General features: G+C 38.7%; 1 protein-coding gene across 2 annotated transcripts in view; it reads right to left on the bottom strand.

The window, feature by feature from the left end:
* LOC129763218 (E3 ubiquitin-protein ligase Ubr3) overlaps positions 1 to 26,211 on the bottom strand; it is a 184,028-nt gene that overhangs the window by 147,662 nt on the left and 10,155 nt on the right. The window contains exon 2 of one of the 2 annotated variants that reach the window (XM_055762099.1): positions 7,619 to 7,742. The exons of the other annotated variant lie outside the window; for it this stretch is intronic. The gene's annotated coding sequence lies outside the window, so the exon portion shown is untranslated. The remainder of the gene's footprint in view (positions 1 to 7,618; positions 7,743 to 26,211) is intronic. 2 annotated transcript variants of the gene reach the window in all.

Genomic DNA, 26,211 nt, shown 5'->3' on the forward strand with positions numbered 1-26,211 from the left:
AATGCTAAAGAAATAAAATTTTCGTTGAAGCTTCGTGTAGTAATTATATGGAGTTCATAAAACTGTAACTGTAATTACTGTGAGACGATATTTGAGGGACGGTTCTATTTGGGCTAAACTTGAAGAGTCTCGCATTTATCGCTTCATATCCATAAAATCGCTGATAGAAGATCGTCGCAAAACTGCGAACAGTTCGATACCTCAAAAAGATACGGATTAGCATCAGAAATGAGGTAAAATACCAAAGAAAAATACCATAAACAACTTCCCATAATTTTTTGCCAAAATGCCAAAACAACACTGCTCAAGTATTACTTTGATATTGAAATTATCAAGTTTTGGTATTGAGAAGCTATTTCTCTCAAATTTTTTCGTATTATTCATTGGTAATTTACTTCTTATATAAGGCTTGTACAAACCAAATTTTAGTATGAAGATCAAAATGAGGTATCCTTAAATATTACCTCTTATGGTAGATCAATTGGTCTGAACTTCAGAATGGTTTGGAGGACGTACAACATCTGAAATTTATATAAATTGAAACAAAGTGTACCACATTGGGTAGGCTGTTAAATAAGATAGAAATTGAGTGATAGCCTGTTTTTGAAGTAGTTTGATATGTTTCCAGCATTCGGTTTGCTCTTCGTTTTAGCATTTTCGACAAAACACCGACGGATTGGGCGAAATGGGAAGAACCAAAAGACAACCTCGCACAACAGTATATTTTCACTACACGCACTGCGCACTAACCTATTGAATTGCTCAAGGAATAGGTAAGTGGAGGGAGAGATAATATTTATCATTGTAAATTTATTTTACATAAAATGGATAAAACTAGAGCACACATATATAAAAAACTGGATAAAACTGGACGATATTAGAAAAAAACTGGAAGATTTTAGGGTTCAACTGGATGACTGGATCGAGAAAAAAAAACTGGAAGAATCCAGTTTCAACTGGAACATTGGCAACACTGGCCGCACACCACACGCACAACAACTATATTTCATGATTATTGTTATAGGTTCGATCAAACCTTTTTGACGTAGGACTGCGTCTAACCGGAAGATATAGGGGGTGAAATGGAAATCTAGGCACTGAACAAGTAGGAAAAAATGCAAGATTTGGAACGCTTATAATTCGAGCATTTCTCAATAGATCGCAAAGGTTTTTGATTAATGGATAGGAAATATATCGACGTATCTATCATAACGAATAACATTTCATTTTTGTTGAGATAAAATAATTGAATAATTGTGAAATATCAAGCATTGTCCAATTGCCCTATGTGCTCATTTTTGATTGGTCCATTTTGTGCTCCTCAAATCGTACCGTCCAAAACGGGCAACCAGAGCAGCAGCGAAATAGAATGAAGTACGATTGGAAAGGAAAAAGAAAAAAAAATAACGAAACATTGGTCGCAGTCTCACACATGCGTAATTCTCGAGCCAGCCAGTCAGCTTAAAAATCCCCGCTCCGCTGCCGTAACGATCATTCTTTGTGTGGACACCGACTGGACAACATCGTTGCTGGACGAGCTGGACGGCGAGGGATCGAGTGCCTTTCTCAAAGCAAGAGGGCGGAGGTGGTAGCGCTGGAGTAGAGTAGAGTAGAGTTTTCAAAGGGCCTTTCTCAAGGCTAGAGACGAATGAACTGCAAAAGTTTAAAGTCTTTATAATACAAGACCTTCCTTCCTTCCTTCCGTAACGATCATTCTCATCCAAACCGTACACCACATCGGTTCGCATCACAACACATCAACAAACCAACCCAAGCAGCCATGTCTGGACATGGTAAAGGAGGAAAAGTGAAGGGAAAGGCAAAATCCCGCTCGAACCGTGTTGATCTGGAGTTCCCCGCAAGGGTAGCTAGGCCGAGCGCGTTAGTACCAGTGCACCAGTCCACCTAGCCGGCGTTATATAGTTTCGGCCGCCGAAGTGATCGAGTTGGCTGGTAAAGCTGCTCGCGACGATAAGAAAACCCGCATTCAGAACAGAACACATGAAGACAACAACAGGCAGTTGCAGCGAGTGGCGAGTGGCAAACGCAATCGCAAAACGGCATCAGGTAGCAGAAGAAAAAAGAGTTTAGGAGAGTTTAGAGTTTAGGAAATACAGTTCAATGCTTTCTAAAACAATATCCAAAATAATAATAAAACACAAATTGATTTTTTTCATAATTTGTTTGCCAGGATATGATGAGTATGTGAATTTGGCAGTTGTTCTGAGTTTATTGATTATTATTATTTTGACGTAGAACTACGTCTTTCATTGCTATACCGGGGTGTAAAATCAAAGTTTCGAAAACGAAAGCGTTACGCCGGAGACCGAGATTTTGAGCGTTAATAGCTCCTAAACAACTGAACGAAATGGTATGATAAACACTTCATTCGAAAGATAAAATGTCTACGCGTTATATACTTGTTACTTTTTGATCCAAAAACAGTTATGGAACACCGGAATTTAGGTTGACCATAACAATCAATATTATAAAGTTTGTTTTATGAACGAATATTGAACGTTATTTCACCGATTTTGTTTTGCATCTTTTCTTACCATTGAAATAATTTTACAGTGATCCGAACAAGTGATAATCTGAAGATACAATATCTGGTGAGTACAACAGATGAATTGGTCTATCCCAACCAAGCCCCAAGAAACTTTGCCAGGTTGTGAAACGACATGAGGTCTGTTACTTTCAACGACCAATCAGCAAAAGATGATGGAGAAGGAATGAAGAAAGAGGGTAGAAAAAGAAGAATGAAAAGAAGGAAAAGAAGAAATAATTAAGAGAAAAAGATGAAATAACAAAATCGAAAGACAAGAGAAATAGAGAAACTCAGACCGAAAAAGAGACAAATGAGAGAAGTGAGTAAAAGTATAAAAAAAACAAAAAAGGAAACGTAACAAAATAGAGAAAAAGATGTAAGAGAGAAATGATTAAAAAAGGTAAGGAATGGTAAGGAAAGACAGGGAGAATGAGAAAAGTAGGAAACAATAAGAAAAAAAATTGAAAAGACAGAAGAGAAAGGCAAATAAAATACGGGAATGAGAGAGGAAGAAAGAGATTTATCCCAACAGGAAGGTTTCCGAGCAAAGTTTCAAAGATGAGTAGACTTGCCACCAGCGTTGCTAATGTTCCAGTTTAAACTGGATTCTTCCAGTTTTTTTCTCCCGATCCCGAACAGTTAAATCCTAAAATCTTCCAGTTTTTCCAAATATCATCCAGGTTCATCCAGTTTTTTTATATGTGTGCTCCAGTTTTACCCATTTTATGTAAAATGAATTCACGATGTATAAATAATATCCCTCAAAGGGATTCCAGGTGATTTTTTCAAATGTCTTCAAATGGTACGAAAAAATGTCTTCAAATGTATTCACAATCATATCGGAGCAAACTAAAACTCATAACTTAATTTTGAACAAAGTTTGATAGATTATTCAATGTTTATTCTAATAGGTATTGTTATATAGCGCATTTCAATAAAATTACCTTGAGTTTTTGATGTTTATTTCAATAAATGTGAACAAAGAATATATTGCGCAACTGCATACTAAATTTTATGAGTTTAGAAGTGATAATTGGCTTGATAAACCGTTGATTGATTGAATATAGCCCCAATTCTTCCGCTAAAACGGAACTGTGATAATTCAATTTGTTTATTTCAGTTTATTTTGTTTATTTTCAAGTTTTGGTTGTGACTAAAACCATATCCATAAAACTAATTATTGAAACGGTATGTAACCGGAAAACCGTCGATTCGAGAAGTGGTCGTTTCAAAGGTCTCGGTTAATCTAGTGTATAGTTTAGGCCCAAAATAATAAAAATATAATGTCACAATCATCCGAATTGTCTTCTAGAGATTTATTCAGACCGCTTGAAGTTCTCCAGAATTTGAAGTAAAAACCGCTTTGCTGTTGAATTCATTCTTTATGCTAGTGGATTTTCTGCTTTTGAGAAAAGCAAGTGAATAACTACGAGACAAAAGTCTCCGTCAATTACTAGGAACAAAAGTAAACAAGTGACACTGATAAAAAGGCGAGCGGATGACACTGTGATAAAAGTCTTTTGACTATATTTTCGGCCAAAAGTTAGAATTTCATGGAAATAACATATCTTAAAGCACGTAGGCTATCATACTGAGGTGTTTTCACATATTTCATAATGTCTTGAAAATGTATTCACAAAATGAAATGTCTTCACGGTAAGTCAAACGTCTTCAAAATGAAGACATGTCTGGCATCTCTGATTCCTCACTCACTCTTCCTATCTCTTGATCAATTTTATTTTTTGAAATTTATCTTTCGCTCGATCCAACGTGTATTTACATTGGATCTATCATTCGTTTCTTACACACTCAACTTAGTGTTTTCCTCTTGTTTGCACTTCCGGATTCAGTGCGTGCTACTCTGTCTTTGAATTTGTATTAATATCATATATTCTGGGTTCCACAAAACATTCTGAAGATCATACCAATTGAACTACCATTTCAACCACAACTGACAATGTACATAGCAAGAAATCTTACCCATAAAGGCTCAAAGAGCCCGTGCGCTATGCTGGCGTTGAGTTTAAATAATCATCAAATGTTATAGATCCTCCAAATAATTCTAAAGTTCAGATGATCATAGAGTCAATATAGTCGTTGTTAAGTCAGAGGAGACCAAGTCGCAAAATTGAAAATATCGAGTTATTGATTGCATTAGGTTAAGTATCTCGTAACTTACATTCCACATTTATCAAATTTGTAAATCACTCGTGCAGCAGGAAATATCATTTAGATCTTGATAAAATACCAAAGAATAATACCAAAATCGGAAAGAAATAGCTTTTAAGTACCAGTATTTCATAATTTCAATACCAAAGTAACACTTTATCAGTGTTGCTTTGGTATTGGAAGTACTCTTTTTAGTATTGGAATAATATTGTAGGACCTGATAAAAAATTATTCCTGCATTTCAATATATAGATCTGCTCGAATGATATGATTAATTAATTGTTTTTGCCATTTTATGAACTACATATAAATACTACACGAAGCTTCGAAGGAAATCCTATTGCTCAATCATTAGGATAAGTAAAAAAACCATTTTAGAGTCGATATGTTTAAAAATAAAACGGTTTTACAGGATCCAGTTTTCTTCCAGTTTTTTTAAGAGCAATCTGCCAGTTTTTTGAAAAATATTATTGGCAACCCTGCTTGCCACCATCACTGAGTTCCTCAGTCATAGACAAATCGTTTAAATTCATATTAAAATAAAAATTTCGTTGTTACTCATGTTGCTCATATCATACCATTTCGTTCAGTTGTTTAGGAAGTATTAACGCTCGAAATCTGGTAGCTGTGGCGTAACGCTTTCATTTTCGAAACTTTGAACTTACACCCCAGTATAGAAATGAAAGACGGACCAATCAAAACGTGGCAGGTAGGGCGTTTAAATTACGCTTAACATTTCACAATTGTTCAATCGTTTATCTCATGCAAAATGACATTTTATTCGCAGTGATAGATGCGTAGAAATATTTCTTATCAATTGATGCAAACATCTTTTCGATCTACACTGCGTTTCACAACTATAGAACTACTCATTTTTTTCTGAGTTTCCAGAGATAGATAAGAAGTCGGTTGAATTGAAGTTTACAGTGTACGATATAACAACTTTCTCCATTCAAAAGACTGGCCATTTGAATTTGATTGTTGTGTTCATTCAAAAAATTGAAATTCCAGAGTTTCATAACTATAGAACCAGATGCGAAAACTCTCCCTCCTTTACAAAATTAACGTCAATACCACATGAATTACAATGAATTTCTAAATCGTAGGTCATCTTTAGTTCTCAATCAGTTCAAATAACCCATTCGGGGTGGTTTCGACCAAGCTGCGCCATGTTGTAGCGTGTATTTCGTTCTACGCAGAGAATACTGCTCGATCAAGCTCTTCAAATCACTGATACTACTTGTAAGCTGCATCTACTTTTCGTACGATCACTCTTCATATGTCCTTGATAGGATTTTGATCTGGTAAACAAGCTGACCAGTCCAGAATCTGAAGTCCCTCTTCAATAGTCCATGCCTTGACTTTCCGGATGTTATGAATTGAGGCCAAATTACCCAATTATCACATTGTTTATGATGTAAAATGATTCTGAAATACTTCGTTGTATTTCTGACTGTTCATTCGTGTTGATGGTAAGCTACCTCACCCAGGTCTTTTCGAGAAAATTCTTCCCTAACCATAAAAATCTCATCTCCAAAGCTGCGGGTCCAAAATCTAATGCGGAAGCTAATTCCATGCGTTTCACTATTCTATACACTTCTCTGATAAAGCAAAATTCAACTTGAACAGAATTTTTCATACTGGAAGGACTTATGGACCGTGTCATGTAATTTTTCAACTCGTAATTTAGCAGGAGGCAGTTTGATGGTTTGAGGAACCTTTTTTTTCAAAACGGCCTGGTTCAGATAGCCTTTCATCAACACCAATGTACGATCAGAAGTGCAGCGAAGTACTTCAGAATCATTTACTGCTGTTTTTGCATCAAAAACAATGTGATAATTGGGTAATTTGGCATCAATTCATAACATCCGGAAAGTCAAGGCATAGTTTATTGAATAGGGTCTTCAGACTCTGGACTGGTCTGCTTGTTTACCAGATCAGAACCCTATCATGAACTTATGAGGAGTGATTGTACGAATAGTAGATGCAGTTTACAAGCAGTATGAGTAATTTGAAGAGCTTGATCCAGCAGTATCCTCTGCGTAGAACGAGATACACGCTACAACATGGCGCAGCTTGGTCGAAACCACCCCGAATGGGTTATGATTGAGAACTAAAGATGACCTACGAATTAGAAACTTATTGTAATTCATGTGAAATAGACGTTAATTTTGTAAAGGAGTGAGAGTTTTTCCATCTGGTTCTCTAGTTATGAAACACTGATGGAAAAACTCTCTAGTTCTCTAGTTACATATCTCTGGAAACCCAGAAAAAATGAGTGGTTCTATAGTTGTGAAACGCAGTGTATTGAGAAATATTCGAGTTATAAGCATTCGAAGTCTTCCAATTTTCCCTGCATGTTCAGTGTTTAGGTTTTCATTTTACCCCTCATCAGCGGCGTCGAATGGGGGGTGCGGAGGGGACGGACCGCCCCCGGGTACATGATTTTAGGGGTGCAGAATGAACCGAATTTGGATGAATAAGTTGAATAAACATGAATGATTCCTTTTCTGGCGGGGAGAAGGGGGTGCAAATCGACTCTTCCGCCCCGGGTGCAAAAGCTTCACTCGACGCCACTGCCCCTCATATATTCCGGTTAGACGTAGTCCCACGTCAAAAAGTGAGACAAATGACAAAATGAAGAAAAAATACAGAAAAGAAAAATTACAGAAATCATGAGGAAAGGGAAACATGGAGGAGATAAGATGTCGACTTAAAATACGAACAGAGGGTTGTGTCAGAGACACGACCGCATAGTTGACGTAGGATTCCGGTAGGCTATCTGTTGATTCTGGATATGTTTGAAGAATTACATCGTTAAACCCTTTGATAATGATTTGGTGGCCCTGGAAAGTTTTGTTTGGTTGTTGAATATTGTTTGTTCACTCCACCAGTGTTTACCGAGTGATGAATGTTAACAGTCGTTGGATGGTGCGTATCAGATATAAAATACCGAAGTGGAACGAGATATGATGAAATCCGCCCTCTGAGATCCTAGACGAGATGCCTCCTGTGATATGTATGGCTGAAATACAGAAAATAAAACTTACCAATGTAATATAAGATAATTACCAACATCGAACACAATTATCAATTTTTCTCATCAGTAAAAACATGTTACTTTAATATAGAGAAAACATATTTGAAATGGGAAAGATAATTTCTTTATCTTTATCTTATCTTAATTTTTAGTTTCTGATTGTTTATTCAACCCAATGCGAATTTTAATTGGAATCACAACACCTAATACTATATGTAGAGCATATGGGAAATCACTTTTTCTAATATTTCTTCACTTTTCCAATTTTTCTCGCCGTATAAACTATTCTTGGGTGAAAATGAACAAAACAAAACAGACAGCTTAAACCGAACGACCTGTTCTCGAACGGGAACACACCTTGGTTTTTATTTATGAAAATTGAAATAAATCGTTTCATTTTTAACACAACTGCTTCCATATATTAGGCTGTCAAAAAAGTCCTGCGGTATTTCCGCGAGGTGTCGTTGTAAGCGCGTAGTTCTAGTTGTATTCATTGTATCGAGTCATACTATAGCTTGTTGGAAAGGTATTTAATATAGTCCTTGACAGTGTTTTGTTTGGTTAAGTCGTTCGTGAGTTATAGTGTCGCAAATATGGAGCAAAATAAAGAGAAAATCCGACATATTTTACAGTACTACTATGACAAAGGCAAAAATGCATCTCAAGCTTAATGCATTTGTGCAGTTTATGGACCCGATACAGTTTCCATTTCCACCGCACAACGATGGTTTCAACGTTTTTGTTCTGGTGTAGAGGTCGTCGAAGATGCGCCACGCTCCGGAAGGCCTGTCGTCGAAAATTGCGACAAAATCGCTGAATTAGCCGAGAAAGACCGGCATAGTAGCAGCCGTAGCATCGGCCAAGAGCTGGGGATAAGTCATCAAACCGTTATTAACCATTCGAAGAAGCTTGGATTCACAAAGAAGCTCGATGTATGGGTGCCACACACGTTGACGCAAAAAAAACATCTTTGACCGTATCGACGCATGTGAATCGCTGCTGAATCGCAACCAAGACGACCCGTTTCTGAAGCGGATGGTGACTGGCGATGAAAAGTGGGTCACTTACGACAACGTGAAGCGCAAACGGTCGTGGTCGAAGCCCGCTGAAGTGGCTCAGACGGTGGCCAAGCCCTCATTAACGGCCAGGAAGGTTCTGCTGTGTGTTTGGTGGGATTGTCAAGGAATAATCTATTATGAGCTGCTTCCCTATGGCCAAACGCTCAATTCGGACCTGTACTGCCAACAACTGGACCGCTTGAAGGTAGCACTCATGAAGAAGATGCCATCTTTGATAAACAGAGGCCGCATTGTCTTCCATCAGGACAACGCCAGGCCACACACTTCTTTGGTGACGCGCCAGAAGCTCCGGGAGCTCGGATGGGAGGTTCTTTTGCATCCGCCGTATAGTCCGGACCTTGCACCAAGTGACTACCACCTGTTTTTGTCCATGGCGAACGAGCTAGGTAGTCAGAAGTTGGCCACAAAAGAGGCCTGTGAAAATTGGCTATCCGAGTTTTTTGCCAATAAGGAAGCGAGCTTCTATAACAGGGGTATTATGAAGTTGGCATCTCGTTGGGAACAAGTCAATGAACAAAACGGCGCATATTTGACTTAAAACAGATAATTGTAACTAATTTTATGAACAAAGAAAATTCAAAAAAAATACCGCAGAACTTTTTTGACAGCCTTATTTGCAATTCTGATTTCCCCAGGCAGCTTGGTTTTAATGTCTCTGTTAAGGAACACATTTCGGTACGAACAAAGGCCCCCCCTACTTTCATGTATTTGCAATGTCGATTTCCCCCAGGCAGCTTGGTTTTGATGGCTCTGTTAGGGACCCACCACATGTGTCGTCAATATCGACCAATCAGAAGTGGATATTTCCATGAGGAGGGGTTGGGTTTGAGCTTTTCCAATTGTTCGATAGTTAGTTTCATGACACATATTATTTTCTTCAATATAAAAAATTGCTAAGAAGTGCCGAAATCGATTTACGCAAAAATTTCATTAAACCATCTGAGCAATAAGCGTTTGAAATTGGACAATTTTCACGATGCACTCGATTTTCGATTTTCAATTTGTACCCCAATATGTTCCCGAAAGAAATAATCCTACGTCAAAAAAAACCCTGATATTTCTTGGTTTTCCACTAATTTTTCAGTAAAAAATCCAGAACAATGAAATTTATGTTCATTTGTCGATATGTTTCAATAAATGAATTGTTTGTGATTATTGATTGAATTACACGATGACTGAGAAGTGTTGTAAGAAGTGTCGAAGAAGTGTATATTTATTGACCGCAAAATAGTTCCATCAGTTGGGTTGTATTTTGCACAAACTGAAGCTATGGCGGCGCCTCCGTTCTGACCTCGTGCACCAGCTATGCATATGACGCCATGCAATTTCCAAGTACAACTGGTCAACCGCAGCTGCCAGCTGGCACAGCATTAGTCAGTCAGTCAACGACGACAATGAACAGGGATTTACATCCCCTGCTCGTGGTGACATTGAATCAGAAATCAATTACACCACCCAATGGAGTTGAATTGGAACCCAATTTGCCAACTGTTTGAGTTTGTGGTTATTCGAGCTGGAATCCTTCGAAACCTGCCTCGCTCGAAGAAAAGTTATAGACGCTTACTCGGAACTATGTGTGCACTCACTCGTTCGAGGCCATTTTTCCAGCGAAACTATTGATCGCATGCACGCACGATAATAAGAAGAGCCCAAAAATCTATGTACATTACCGCACACACACACACACACTTCCGGCCGCGGCCGCCGCCATTGCCGTTCTCACTCGCCCGTTCTTTGGGGGTAAATCCACAGACAGCCACATGGGGCATGGGGCTGCTCCCGAAAGCGCGAGTCCATTCTTGAACTTCGCACGCAAACATCGGCGGCGGCGTTCGAGAAGCGGAAAGGTGTTTGCACGGAACGAAATGTGCTGATTCGGCAGTGTTGGGCCCCGAGTGCAGCCGCAGCAGCAGCAGCAACTTCGCGTTTCAAACCGAACCGTCGTCGCCGCCCCGAGGTTGTTGTGTTCCGTTGAAGTGCGCACGGGTTGCCTCTCTGTGTGCTCATCGGGCGGCTCTTTGCCACACTTCACTACTGTTTCTGTGCTGTGTGTTGTTTATTGTTTGGTTCGGGAAAATAATGCGATCGCGTTTTTCCTCTTCGCTCGCGCTAGCTTTTCGTGTTTTTTTTTCTTCTTTTGTTTGTTTCGGGCGTTTGCTCGGAGGCCTTGCTCATTCGCTTGCCGATTGATAGGAAGACTCGGAGGAAAGTTGAGCAAATGACATGCTTCGGTTATCGACTATCAAAGCACCAATTCGGAAATTGTTCGAAATTCTCGGTATCAGAGCACATGATCGGAATAGGACACGCAGAAAAAAAAGCACACACAAAGTGCAAAATAATTCATAGGAAGGGATTTATGGAATTTGATCTGTCCCTTTTTTTCTGTTCTATTTTACTCCGGAGTAGGGATTAGTCCAAATCTCTGGTAGTTTCCTTCCACTGCGCGGGGGCGGACAGACTTAATGCTGCAAAAAGCAACAGATGGTTGCGACGACGTGAGGATTAGTCTCCCTTCAGTGGAGTGCGGCGGCAGCAGCAGCATTAACCACCGGTAGAAATAAATTAATGCTTCTCGGGACAGGTGAAAACATAATGGAAGATGCTATCGGAGTGTTCGTCGCGCATCCACTGGTTTCAATGTTTACACTCTATGCCATCCATTTTTTTTTCTCTCATTCCTTCATGGAATCGCTAAATTCGTGCAATTAGCTACCTGGGAATCATCTCTCAATCTCCCTCTCTCTCTCTCGCGCTCTGTCTGAATGTCTTTTGCTACACGCAATTGTATTTATACTTAATTGCATTGAATCTTCTTTTGCGTTTTCCACTGCTTATTTGAGCCATTTTCTTTGCCCCGTCAATTTGCTCATGGTTATTCCGATATCGGGATGCTTATCATTCGGTGCCGGTACGCTACTTAGGCTTCTACCATTCTACTTAATATTATTTGCAGATGACATTCGGTATCTCTGTGAATTTATAAAAATGAAAAAAGTATCGTCGCTACGTCATACCAACGTTTCGAACCGAAATGCTTTTCGAAGCTGAATTAAATTAAGTCTACAACCTAGTTCACGACAATAACCCGCTGTGTGAGTTAAAATTGCCCGATTGATGTTTAATATGTTACTAGCAGACATATAGGGGGAAGGTGGTAAAGGCAGACACCTTAAGTAAACGTTGATTTTTTCGTGAATTTTACAAAAAATATATACACTCTGCACAACTTTTATAAGACAACCCTGATTCTATTTCGTTGTAACACAAACAGTTAGAATTTCAACATGATACATTCATGCATTGTTGAATGCATAGAATAAATTATATTTAACGTCAATTTCGTTCAAAAGAGTTGTTTGTTTATTTATTGTGCTTAAATATGATAATTTCAGCTGTCCAGTTTCTATAAGACCATTTCAAAATTCATAAGTATTATCAATGAAAAACTCAAAACGATCGGCTGATTTACATGTCAATAATTGGTGAACTCGCCAATTCGGCTGATAACCGGGAAAATTAGTTTCGGAATACTATTTACCAAATGCTGCTGAACGAATTTTCTTCCTTGTTTCCGAAATTGCGACCTTGAGCTCTTCAACCGTGGTGTACCGTTTTCCCTCAATGTAGATTCTGCGTACAAGAATCCAAGGATCGACCAGTTCAAATAATGAAGTTTTTGGTCCTTAATCCATTGCTTAGTTTCCTTGCTGATATGAATAGTAGCATTGTTTTGCTGGAATGTGGTTTTTTGTGACGATATTCGCACAAAAACGGTTGGAGAGAGGATTCCAGAATGATGCGAATGCTATCTTGAGCTCTCCGGTTGCACAGAGTCCCGGCAAAAACCATGTGAAAATTTCTTTCGAAAAAAGAGAAGAAATTTTACGCTATTTTACGCGTGAGTTCGATTTTAAGACCTTCTTCATTATTTTCATTTTTTATATCTCGAATAGATCCTACTAGAATTTGTATGGACTCTTTATGAATTCTCATAACTTCCTCTAATGGTGCTGCTGGCCTTGATTGAAGTTTTAACAACTCATTCTCTATTTCCTTGCATTTAATACATAACCATCTATCGGTTTTCGATGGTCTGTGGTTTAGTCCTGCACATATTAAATGAAACCATCGATCGCTTTCGTCACATGCGACCATGTTATCTTTAATATCTGGGTCATTGCATAAACGGCAATGACCATTTTTATTGTTTGTGAATTGCACCGACATATTTTTTACTTTTTAGTATTTATATGTGTATATATATATATATATATTTCTAAACCTATTTTCGATGAACTTATCTTGTGCTGGGACACTGCTGCTGTTGTTCTGATGCCACCAACTGCTTGCTTCTGATGCCACCGCTTGTCGGTTTTTCCCTGCTGGTGTGGTGCTTGGTTCGACGCCAGTCGCCCCCAGGTCATATATCCACACTATTAATGAGACAGTCTCTTTCGGACCTCCCTATATTTGATGGCTCACACAGAGTGTGGCCTAGATTTAAAATAACATTCGAAGAGACTACCCTCCAAGGAAAGTTTTCTCAGTTAGAAAACCTAAATCGTCTGCAAAAACATCTAAAAGGAGAGGCACTGAGATTAGTGAGTGCTCTTCTAATAGATAAATCAAACGTTTCCAAAATAATGGAGAAATTAGAGTTGCGATTTGGTAACCCCGAAACAATCTATTCAAATTTATTGAAAGATGCGCCGAATGCCAAAAACCCACGATTTGAATCACCACAAACAGTCGTTGATTTTGTCACCTCAATTGACTGCTTAGTAACTAATGTTAAAATGTTGAAGCATGATGAGTATCTGAATGACCCAAAATTAATCCGTGATTTAGTGGCAAAACTGCCAAAACCATTACATTTTCAATGGATTAAAATCGTGTCAGACACAAAAAGGGCTAGGGAAGGAATGGACCCTTCTTCTTCTTAAATGGCTCTAACGTTCCTAGAGGAACTTCGCCGTCTCAACGTTGTATTACTTGCGTCATTTTTATTAGTACTTAGTTGAGATTTCTATGCCGAATAACACGCCTTGAATGTATTCTGAGTGGCAAGCTGTAGAATACGCGTGACCACAGTGCAAGTCGGAGAAAATTTCTTTGACGAAAAATTCTCCCGACCAGAACGGGAATCCAACCCGAACCCCCGGCATGATAATGTGTGACGCTAACCACTCGACCACGGGAGCACACGGAGGAATGGACCCATTCATACCAACATTAGAAGACCTAAACGAATGGTTGAAACCGCAAGAGGAATTAGCCACAATGCTACTCTCGGAAACCAATGATCGAAATACTAAGATTGATCGTCTAAATACCCTCGTTACAAAGCAAACAAATTCTAAACACAAAAACATGTTCAAATGCCTTTTATGCAAAAATGATCACAAAACATCAGAATGTTCAGAATTCAAGAAAATGAATGTTGCTCAAAGATATGACTTCATCTATAAATATAAACTATGTTTCGCCTGTTATAATTATACAAACCATATGGCTAAAGACTGTAAGATAGCCAAACCATGTGGAGTATATGGATGCAAACTAAAACATCATCCTCTATTGCCTAAAAATATTCAAAGAAGCGAGGACAGTGTCCAAAGAGAGAACGTTAACTGTCATGTGAATATGGAGAAGAAGGTATTATATCAGATTATTCCGGTTACGTTAGATAACGGATCCAAGAAAATTGAAACCTTTGCGTTCATTGATCCGGGATCATCCGTAAGCTTAATTCACGCTAACATCAAGAACGAACTCGGGATAAGAGGTCGAAATAATCCATTAACACTAGTTTGGACTAATGGTGAAACACAGCAGGAACTGGATAGTGAGGAAATTGCAATAGGAATATGCGGGAGCAATAATCAACATTTTCATTTGAAGAATCTGAGAACCGTATCAGAATTATCACTCCCTTCACAGTCAGTATGTGTAAGTGAATTACAACAAAGATACGAATACTTGAAAGGTCTAGCCTTAAAAGGATACGATAACGCTACACCGGGAATATTGTTAGGTTTACCGCATTCGTACTTGATAAGCGGTAGTGAGACGCGATCAGGTAATATTAACGACCCAGTCGCTCAAAATACTAAGCTTGGCTGGGTTTTATTTGGACAGATCTACGAAAGGAAAAGATCGAATGAAAAGGTTTGCATGAATAATGAAGTTGATTCAACAGACGTATTTAATAATCTGATGAAAGGTTACTTCAGTCTAGAAGATTTCGGGGTAAAAACACCTATGAAAGCATTGATGTCTAATGATGAGAAAAGAGCGATAGATATCATGAATAACACATTGGCTTATCACAATGGCAGCTATGAAATTGGGCTGCTTTGGAGACATGAAAATGTACAATTCCCAAATAGCTATCAATCAGCCTTGAATAGACTATGTGGACAGGAAACAAGGATCCGCAAAAATCCAGCCTTGAAACAATGGTATATGGACAAAATTAAAGAGTATGTAACCAAGGAATATGCAAGAAAACTCACTCATACTGAGCAACAGAAACGCGATCCAAAAAATTTCTATTTACCACATTTTACAGTGCTAAATCCCAATAAATTTCCTATAAAACCACGGCTTGTATTCGATGCCGCCGCAAAAATTAAAGGAGAATCTCTAAACACAAAGCTATTATCAGGACCAGATGCAACAACATCATTGCTAGGAGTTTTAATAAGGTTTAGAGAGGGAAAATTTGCAATTACTGGGGATATCCAAGAGATGTTTCATCAAGTAAAAATAAGAAAAGAGGATCAAAATGCTCAAAGGTTTTTGTTTAGAGAAAACTTTGACAATGATCCTGATGTATATGTAATGCAAGTTATGACATTTGGAGCTACTTGCTCACCAGCCTGTGCACAATTCGTAAAGAATACAAATGCAGAAAAATTTAGAGAAGCTCATCCACAAGCGGTAGAAGCCATACAAAACAATCATTATGTGGACGATTACTTAGATAGTTTTGACGACCGTCAAAACGTCAAAGGCGTCAAAAATCGTGAATGGAGTTATCGCCGTTCATAAATATGGACATTTCAATATTAGAAATTTCACATCTAATAGCGAAGAACTATTAAAGACAATTCCAGTGGAGAATAGAACTGAAATTAAAAAAGACGGGTAGGTAATGTCGGGGACATAACCGGAGTGACGTAGGACTATACAATGGGGACAGCTTTTGTTAAATATATTTTAAATATATTGTTTTATTTTCTTCTCCTACGTGAATACCTACCTATCTACCTGAAAAACGGACTAGTTTACTGTTTACTCTTTATGAATATGTTGATGGTTCTGAAAAGAACCTTTGGTGTTGTGTTTTTGTTATCACTCGATATTCCCATCTTGTTCGGTTAAACCTTCCTGTTTAGCTATTGCGTTTGCCACTCGCCACAGCTTTCACAATTGGAAAATTTATTCCCATCCAGCTTGTGACATGTTGTTCAGTAAATTACATTTAATGCGACGTGCCGGAGAAACACTTTGCCACTCACTGAAACTAATTGTTGCCTTGATGAGCGCCGAACCGAAGCTGCTCTGTTCTTGATGCGGGTTTTCTAATTGTCGTGAGCAGCTTTGCAAGCCAACTCGAGCACTCCGACGGCCGAAACTCTATAATCGCTGTTAGGTATACTGGTGCTCCGGCATCAATCCGTTCGGCCTAGTTACCCTTGCGGAGCAATCAGTGAATGCGACCAACAGGGAACTGGAGACCTGCACGGTTCGAGTGAGACTTTGCCTTTCCCTTAACTTGTCCTCCTTTGTTACGTCCACGATGCCGATGCCGTACAACCACACGGGTTTACGGTTTGAAAGAAAATAAGATATTTTTTTGGGTCCGCGTGTTTTATACTCTAGCTCACAGGTTTTAGGTACACACTCACAGGATAGAGACAAATCGGCAGACTCAGCCAGAGGGGCGAGTCCAACGAGACGAACGAATGAGCGTGAAAAGGGAGCGATGGCAAAAAATGTACTTTCAATCTAGAAGCAATATAAGAATTGGTGAAAATCAATAAGCTCAGAACAACTGCCAAATTCACATACTCATCATATCCTGGCAAACAAATTATGAAAAAATCAATTTGTGTTTTATTATTATTTTGGATAATGTTTAGAAAGCATTGAACAGTATTTCCTAAACTCTTTTTTGGAAGATTTAATGGCCCTGAAAAGCGCCTTGTTTTATGGAATGGTTCCAATTTAGAAAACTTAGTACTCGTAGTTTTGAAAAAAACCATTTCGAACGCCCTCGATGCCGCCTTGTTCTGGATTTGCCACCAAAGCAGTTTGTATAAAGAACAAACTTTTTTCTTCTGCTACCTGATGCCGTTTTGCGATTGCGTTTGCCACTCGCCACTCGCTGCAACTGCCTGTTGTCTTGATGTCCACCGAACCGAATGTGTTCTGTTCCGAATGCGGGTTTTCTTATCGTCGCGAGCAGCTTTGCCAGCTAACTCAATCACTTCGGCGGCCGAAACTATATAACGGCGGCTAGGTGGACTGGTGCACTGGTACTAACGCGCTCGGCCTAGCTACCCTTGCGGGGAACTCCAGATCAACACGGTTCGAGCGGGATTTTGCCTTACCCCTCCCCTTTTCCTCCTTTACCATGTCCAGACATGGCTGCTTGGGTTGGTTTGTTGATGTGTTGTGATGCGAACCGATGTGGTGTACGGTTTGAATGAGAATGATCGTTACGGCAGCGGAGCGGGGATTTTTAAGCTGACTGGCTGGCTCGAGAATTACGCATGTGTGAGACTGCGACCAATGTTTCGTTCATTGTTTTCTTTTTCCTTTCCAATCGTGCTTCATTCTATTTCGCTGCTGCTCTGGTTGCCCGTTTTGGTCGGTACGATTTGAGGAGCACAAAATGGACCAATCAAAAATGGGCACATAGTGCATTTTGACAATGCTTGATATTTCACAATTATTCAATTATTTATCTCAAGAAAAATTAAATGTTATTCGTTATGATAGATGCGTAGATATATTTCCTATCAATTGATGCAAAATCCTTTGCGATCTATTGAGAAATGCTCGAGTTATAAGCGTTCCAAATCTTGCATTTTTTCCTACTTGTTCAGTGCCTAGATTTCCATTTCACCCCCTATATCTTCCGGTTAGACGTTGTCCTACGTCAAAAGATTTGTTAGGAAAACGCAATGAATCTTATGAAAAGGTACTTGGGATATACTGGGATACAAAAATTGCATAGGCTATAAGGTAGAAATTCCTGATACACAAGAATTCACTAAACGACAACTGCTCTCACAAAGCATGAGCGTCTACGACCCTCTAGGATTACTCTCGCATATAACAATTCAATCTAGAATTTTAATGCAAGAACTCTGGAAAAGTGGAATCACATGGGATGAGCCAATAAATCCACCTTTAAAGAATAAATGGGAAAAATGGCACCGAAGACTCGAGGAAGCTAGATCAATCAAAATACCACGTTCGTATAGCAAAATGTCTCATCATAAGCAACGAGAGCTACATGTCTTTGTGGATGCATCCGAAAATGCCTTCGCAGCTGTAGTTTATCTCAAAAATATATGTGGTTCAAACGTTGACATCAATATCGTAGCCGCGAAAGCAAGAGTAGCACCAACAAAACTGCTTTCTATCCCACGACTTGAATTGCAAGCCGCAGTATTAGGGACAAGGTTAGCCACAACAGTAAAAAACGAATTACGTCTTCCAATAGAGAAAGTATTGTTCTGGACAGATTCCAAAACGGTGCTATCATGGATTCGCTCAGAACCACGCAGATACAAGCAGTTTGTTGCTTTACGCATAGCAGAAATACCATGCACGAGTCTCCACCAAAATTCCTGGTTGAAAAATACTATTCCTTCTTCCGTAAATCACGCTAGTACCCGTTGAAACCATCCGGACCATTCAAAATGAACTTTTTTTCCTCAGTGAAAATAACCTATACATTGAAAAACTTTTCGTTATGGTATATAACAGAATGTATTTTTTTAAAACATTCTTTGTCATGACATATCTTGCCCCACTGTCGGTTCATGTGAGCTTTGGCAAAACTCAGACGTCTTCCGATGTGAGATGGTGTAAGAAGAGGAGTCTTAACCTTTTAAATCTTCTTTATGTGAGGATTTTTTACCAAAACTTGACGAATTGTCACTCGAGTAACATTTAAATTGAAATATTGCTTTATTTGCATAAGCGATTTTGAGGTATTCGAAGCTGTTCTAGCTATTTCCCGCTTATCCCGGTCAGAGAGCTTCGATTTACGTGGAGCTCTCTTCTTTTTACGGTATCGTTGAGGATTTGTCAAATAATTGAGAACTACTTGATGGGATCGTCCAATCCGTGGGGAAATTTCTCTGATACCAACATTTTCTTGGTGAAATGCATCGATGTGTCTTTCTTTTCCCTCTGTGAGCACTACTCCCTTCAGCATTTTCCAGATTTATTGATCAAAACAACTAAAACAACGGAAAAATGTAACTTGTCTTATAGAAACTTGACACTTGAAAAATACAACCTTTGATTTACGCTCTGATCTTGCACATACACATATGGAAATCATGCATTGTATGGTACTCACCAATACCAATACACTAGAATATAAGTTGAAGCATTGTTTATTCACAATGGCACAAAGCAGTAAGATCATCACCTGGTCTTATAGAAGTTGGACAGAATGTAGCTATCTCACCACAAATTAATAGTCAAGATCTCTTTTTATAATAAAATTTGTTTTTGAGGCAGAAATTTCACAAAATGAATGTATCCGGCATTTCTGAAAAAAAATAAGAATGAAATGGGAAAGACGGACACTAACTGAAAATTCAAGTTCATGTAATCGAAAAGTTTCGGAGGTCTTCAAATAGGCCTTAAAAATGATCGAACAAAAAGGCTTGACTAAAATCACCTAGAAGTAATTTTTGTCATTTTTTCATGCGTTTCAAAAACCTCTCTGCTGATTCGTCCATGACATCTAGTTGCTCTTGCAAACGTGGTCATCTGTTAAAAAAGAAGGAGGAGATAATTAAATTGTTTTCAAAACAAAATGTTGGTTATTGCCTTTGGTGGAGTGTCCGTCTTACCCCGACTTGATTAGTATTTTTTTTTTTTCATCAACATTTCTGGAGTAAAAATGAGAAAACTTCACCGCTGATTCGATAAACTGGAAGAAAAGTGATGGGTAAAACACTCACGTAACGAAAAATAACCCAAAAATTACAAATGAAACACAATTTTTTGCATTACTCGAGAATTAATCAAGAAAATAAAACCAATTTAGGCATATGCAGGTTTTAGGGTGCAATAAATGTTTCTATGGTCATTAGACACTTCGCACCCCTCTCTAAGAGGGTGGCGGGGGCTCTATGCCATACAGATGAAACACAAATTTCTGCATTACTCGAGAATTGACCAACCAAATAAAACCAAATTAGGCATATGGAGGTTTAAGGGTGCAATAAATGTTTCTATGGTGGTTAGACACTCCACCCCACTCTTTAAGGGGAAGCTGCCATACAAACGAAACACACATTTCTGCATTACTCGAGAATTATTCAAGCAAATGGAACCAAATTTGGAATGTGGAGGTTTTAGGGAGCAATAAATGTTTTTATGATGGTTTGACACTCCTTTCTAGGGTGTTGTACAACTCGAGAACTAAAATTGAATTAAAGTTAGCATATACAGGTTTTAAGGACCGATAAACAAACAAAACAAGCAAAACTCGAGATAGGAATTGTCCGATTTAGGGCTGTCTTTATTCTATCATATTTTCGGTATCAAACATTTATTCCATGTAATGGAGAAACATGTTATTTGCAAATGGTTGAAAAATCTTGAACGAGAATTGTGTCTGAATATAATCTGATATTATAATGACAAGTTTTGGTAGAAGTACTAGGAATTTTATAGTAAAAGGTAATTTTAAGGGGTAGATTAGAAAATGAATTAATGAACACTTCTGCGATTTTTTTTTAAATTTATTTCGTATCGTCTTCGACTTTAAAAGTAGTACAGACTTATCTATCTTATTTGTCTTATTCTATTTCTAAATGTATTTTTTGCAATGTTGAAGTCAAAAACGTCTGTCACTTCGTTGAATAGCCTACTGCTGGTGATCAGAGGCTCGAAATAGGCGTACTGAGTACGATGAGCAGAAACCCACAAGAGGACTCGATTCCGGAGATTTCGCACAGGTGCATGGAAGTTCAAATTCTCTAGCAAGTAGCAACAATCCAGACGGCCGGTGATCAGATCGAATATAAACAGCCTGCGCGAATTTATCCGCCGCTTGGCTAACGTCTCTAAATCGATCAATTTACATCGATCCTCATATGCCGGTAATATTACGGGATTGGTCCAGGGTAAGCGGCGCAATGCATATTTTATGAAAGTTTTCTGGACGTTTTCGATTCGAGTAATTTGCTCTCTGTGGTATGGTGCCCAAACCTGTACTGCATATTCTAATGTGCTTCTAACTAGAGAACAAAATAGGGTCTTCAAAGCGTATACATCGTTAAAGGCTACCGTGTTGCGTCGGATGAAGCCCAGCAAAGCGTACGCTTTAGCAGGATTCGCGGAGATGTGCTCGTTGAATTTCGCGTTGGAGTCTATCAGTATGCCTAGGTCTCGAATTTTCTCAACGCGTTCCAGGTTGCTTGTGCCCATTGTGTAAGCGAAATCGCTTAGAGAGCGTTGACGAGTGAAAGACATGACTTTACACTTCGAAGTGTTCACTTGCATGCCATTTGAAGAGCACCAATCTAGTAGTGAGTTTAGATCCTCCTGAAGCACACAGCAGTCCAGCGACGAGGACACGGTACGATAGATCTTAAGGTCGTCTGCATACATCAAGCAATCGCAGCGAAGAAGACTGCAGATGTCGTTGACAAAAATGTTGAAAATGAGTGGTCCTAAGTGGCTGCCCTGTGGCACTCCAGAGGGGATGTTCAATGTGCCAGACATGGCACCATTGAACTTAACGAACCCCTCGCGACTTGTTAAGTAAGAGTGCGTCCATTTAGTGATCCAATCCGGCAGGCCTATGCCTCTCATTTTATCAACAGCTGTCGCGTGCGGAACTTTGTCGAAGGCTTTGGCAAAATCTATATAGACTGTGTCGACCTGTTTCCGTTTCTCGAGCTTCCCAATCAGTCCATGCACAAACGTCATCAGGTTTGTAGTAGTTGAGCGACTTTTCATAAACCCGTGCTGTCTATCTGATATAACATGTCGAACGGAGCGGTAAATGACGTCATGTACCATTTTCTCTAGAACCTTACCTAGACAATTCAATATTGGGATCGGGCGATAGTTGGCAACATTGTGGATATTGCCGCTTTTGTGGATTGGTGAAATCGATTCGATCTTCCATGCCTTCGGGAACACTCCATCAGATAACGACTTATTGAAGAGAATCGATACGGGGAGCGACAACGATGTGGCGCATTGTTTTAACAACAATGGTGGTAGGCGATCAGGCCCTGCGCCTTTCGATATATCTACAGATGAAAGCGCCGTCTGAACGTCACTAGGTGACAATGCAAGGCGAGGGAGATGAAGGGTGTGAGAAGAGTTTAGTTCGCCTTCAACGACGGATGGCTCATTAGTGTAAACGCTACTGAAAAAGTCAGCGAAAAGGTTCGCAGACACACGGTGATTGTTGGCTTGGCGCTCGCCGTAGAACAAATCCGAAGGGGATCCATGGTTTTCCTTCCTACTCTTGATGAAGGTCCGGAAAGATGACGGATCGCGCTTAAAATTTCTTTCCAAACGGTTGATGTGGTTGCGAAATGCAGCGTTCTTCAATTCATTGTAAGTGCTTTCCGCGCTCTGGAGAGCTAGCTTGTTTTCTGCAGAACGATTCTTGAAGTAACGTTTGCGAATTTTTCGAAGTCTGTTGCGATTCGTTCCTAATTCCATACACCACCAGTGGCATTAGTGGTGCTTTTGCGATTTTTTCTTCTTGAGCGGTACCTTGTCATCTATTTGAGCATTAACGACTTCGTAGAAACGGGAAACGGCAGTGTTTACTGGGCAGTCAGACAGAAGGAGTACCCAGTCCACATTAGCCAAAGCTTCGTCCAACAGCGCAGGATCACATCTTTTGAAGTCGTAATAAAAGGCGTCGTCTTGGTCTTCATTCGAAATGGAAGAAACGTCACATGTTAACCTATGAACGTGCGCTTAGTAAAAAACGTGAATGTGATAACGAAAAAGTAGAAGGGTCTGAGCCTAGGGGCAAGGACGGAAGTTTGACGTAGGACTATGATTGTTCAGAACACTTGGTTATTTTAAATGTAATTTTTTTCATTGTTCAGAAATCTGTTAGTTAAATTCTTTTGAAACTCTAAATAGTAGCCCAGAAAAGGGCCGTTTGGTGTATGTACTCATAACCTTCAAACGGTTTGTAATGAACAAAGAAAGACAACAAGCTTCTGGCAGGAAGTTCAACTATCTGACTAAAAATGATTAATGAATATCAGTGGGACACATTTGTGAATATGTGAATCGGTAAACAAAAAAAAATATATCGTCATTGATTACATTGAATATGAAATTTATGGAGAAAAAACGAAAAAACAATTCGAAAAATCTCACGATTTCGTGATATTTTGAGGTAAAATACACATGAAATCATGAAATTGCTTTATTTTTAATGGATAGCTATGGTATTGTGATTTCTTTCCATTGCCTTATTCTTATTATTAGTCTTATTCTACGGCATCGGGAGCAGTAACTTTTTCGGTGAAATAATGTTTCGTTTCGTTTGCAGACTATCACAATCAAGTCGTATTGGTTCTACTGCTCAATGTATCATAAAAGGAATTGAGACATTGAGAATTATGAATATGAGTGATGAAGAATATTAATATTTCATTTCATTTCATTTTTGTGATGCGATGTAATGCCGATCTCAATAAGTCTCCGCATGATAATCGCTGCCTCCTCCTAATTAATGAACGATCACCGGATGGGTGACACTTTCCTCTTTGCTTTGATGAAATTTTGCATGAAGTTTGAGTGATGCATGAAATCTTGCAACTGATTACTTTTACATCTTGCTAATTTGTTAGATAGAACGATCACCATCCAATTTCAATCAAGATCCTGGAAAAAATGATGAACAGACAGACGTCTGACGAACATGGATCCCGTTAGTACCGAAAACTCTGGCAGATTGGGGTGTTGACGGTAAACTACTACGAACTACGAATTTCATGCCTACTCGTCTTAGGAGTTGGCAGCACCATCTCAGATAGTAGTGAAACGTTGTGGGTGTAAAGACATGGGTCATTTAAGCAACTTTGCATACTTGAAATATTCGAAAAACAATTAGACTACTTTTTGGAAAAATCCAAACTTTTTTTTCTTAGTTTTTTACAAAAATGTATAACTTAAAAACTATGATACCTACAAAATTCTTGTCAAGGGATGAAATGTATGTTTAAATTTTTACAAAAAATTACCAAAAAAAATTTGGAAAAAAATATTGCTATTTCTAAAATGTTTCTAAATAGAGAAAAGTTAGCAGAGTATTTAAAATGCGATAATTTATACAAAAATGTTACGAATTGAACATTAATAGCATTTTTTCAAAGAAAAACAAGAAAAAGTTGTTGTTCGAAACACCTTTTCATGTAAATGTGCCCATCGTCCGTTGTATGGAAAACTTGTTGGAAATTTTAAGGGCTATTTATATCTATTTCTTCCAGAATTTTAAAAGCATATGTTTTCGAGAAAAATGAAACTTTCAAAATATTATTTGATAATTTTTAATGAAAACCAAAATAATTTCCTACATTCCATTCTTTGACTAAAATTTTGTTGTTCTGATTTTTTTTTGTAGGTTTTTTTTAAATTTTGAGTTTTTTTCAACTTTTTTTCGAATTATTATTCATGTTTAATTTGTAACATTTTTATGTATAAATTATCGCAATTTACATGCTCTGCTAATTTTTCTCTATTTGGAAACATGCCAAGAACATGTCAAACGTGAGAATTCACACACAAAAATGTTACGAGCAAAACATTATTTTTTTCAGGAGTCTTCATACAAAAATGACTCATATTCCAAAAACTATAACAGATAGAAAGTTGACGTTTTGGACAAAAGTTCACATTTTAATATGATCTAAAACTTTGTCGAATACACTATATCGCTATCTTGAAATTAGGATTAGTTGTATTTTGTTCAAAGAAAATATAAAAAAGTTGTTGTTAGAAAAACTTTTCACCTGTAAAAGTGTTCCGATGCATGGACGACTTGCTGGAAATTGTAAGGGCTATTCATAGATATATTTTTGGGAATTTAAAAAAAATAAGGTTTTTGAGAAAAATGAATTTTAATTTTTAAAATAACTTTTTTTTGACGTAGAACTACGTCTTTCAGGAAGGGTGGCAAATCTGAAAACAGGTAACGTTTTTATGAAATAAAGTTAACGTTAATAACTATTTTTACTGTGAACGAATTCTCATGATTTGCATACCAATCGAATCGGAAATTCTCTAAGATTTGTTTGATATGCTATACATTACAATTCGCTAATCTCTAAACGGTTTGAATTCATGAAAACAGGGGACCATGCTCCAACTGAGCGAACGTGTCAGACGTGGTTTGCATGGTTTAAAAAAGACAATTTTGACTTGAAAGACGAAGAACGTTCCGGACCGTCAAAAAAGTTTGAAGATGAAGAATTGGAGGCTTTACTGGATCAAGATCGGTTTTTTCACGTGCGACCAGCGGCTCCAACGGCATAAAAGAAAGGGGTTTTGCATCGAATCGTTACTGGCGATGAAAAGTGGATCCATTACGACAATCCTAAACGTCGGGCAACGTATGGATACCCCGGCCATGCATCAACATCGACGGCCGCGCTGAATATTCACGGCCAGAAGGTTATGCTGTCTGTTTGGTAGGACCAGCTGGGTGTGGTGTACTATGAGCTGCTTAAACCGAATGAAACCATTACGTGGGACCTCTACCGACGACAATTGATGCGTTTGAGCCGTGCACTGAAGGAAAAACGACCACAACACGAGACAAAGACACGATAAAGTTATTTTGCAGTACGACAATGCTCGGCCGCATGTCGCGAAACCGGTCAAAACATACTTGGAAACGCTGAAATGGGAGGTCCTATTCCACTCGCCGTATTCTTCAGACATTGCTCCGTTCGATTAGCACCTTTTTCGATCGATGCAACATGGCCTGGTTGACCAGCACTTCTCTAGTTCTGATGAAGTCAAAAATCGGATCGATTCGTGGTTAGCCGACAAACCGGCCGAATATTTCCGCAAAGGGATCCGTGAATTGCCAGAAAGATGAGAAAAAGTTGTGACTAGCG

Source organism: Toxorhynchites rutilus, chromosome 1, assembly GCF_029784135.1.
Source record: "Toxorhynchites rutilus septentrionalis strain SRP chromosome 1, ASM2978413v1, whole genome shotgun sequence".
Lineage (NCBI taxonomy): Eukaryota > Metazoa > Arthropoda > Insecta > Diptera > Culicidae > Toxorhynchites > Toxorhynchites rutilus.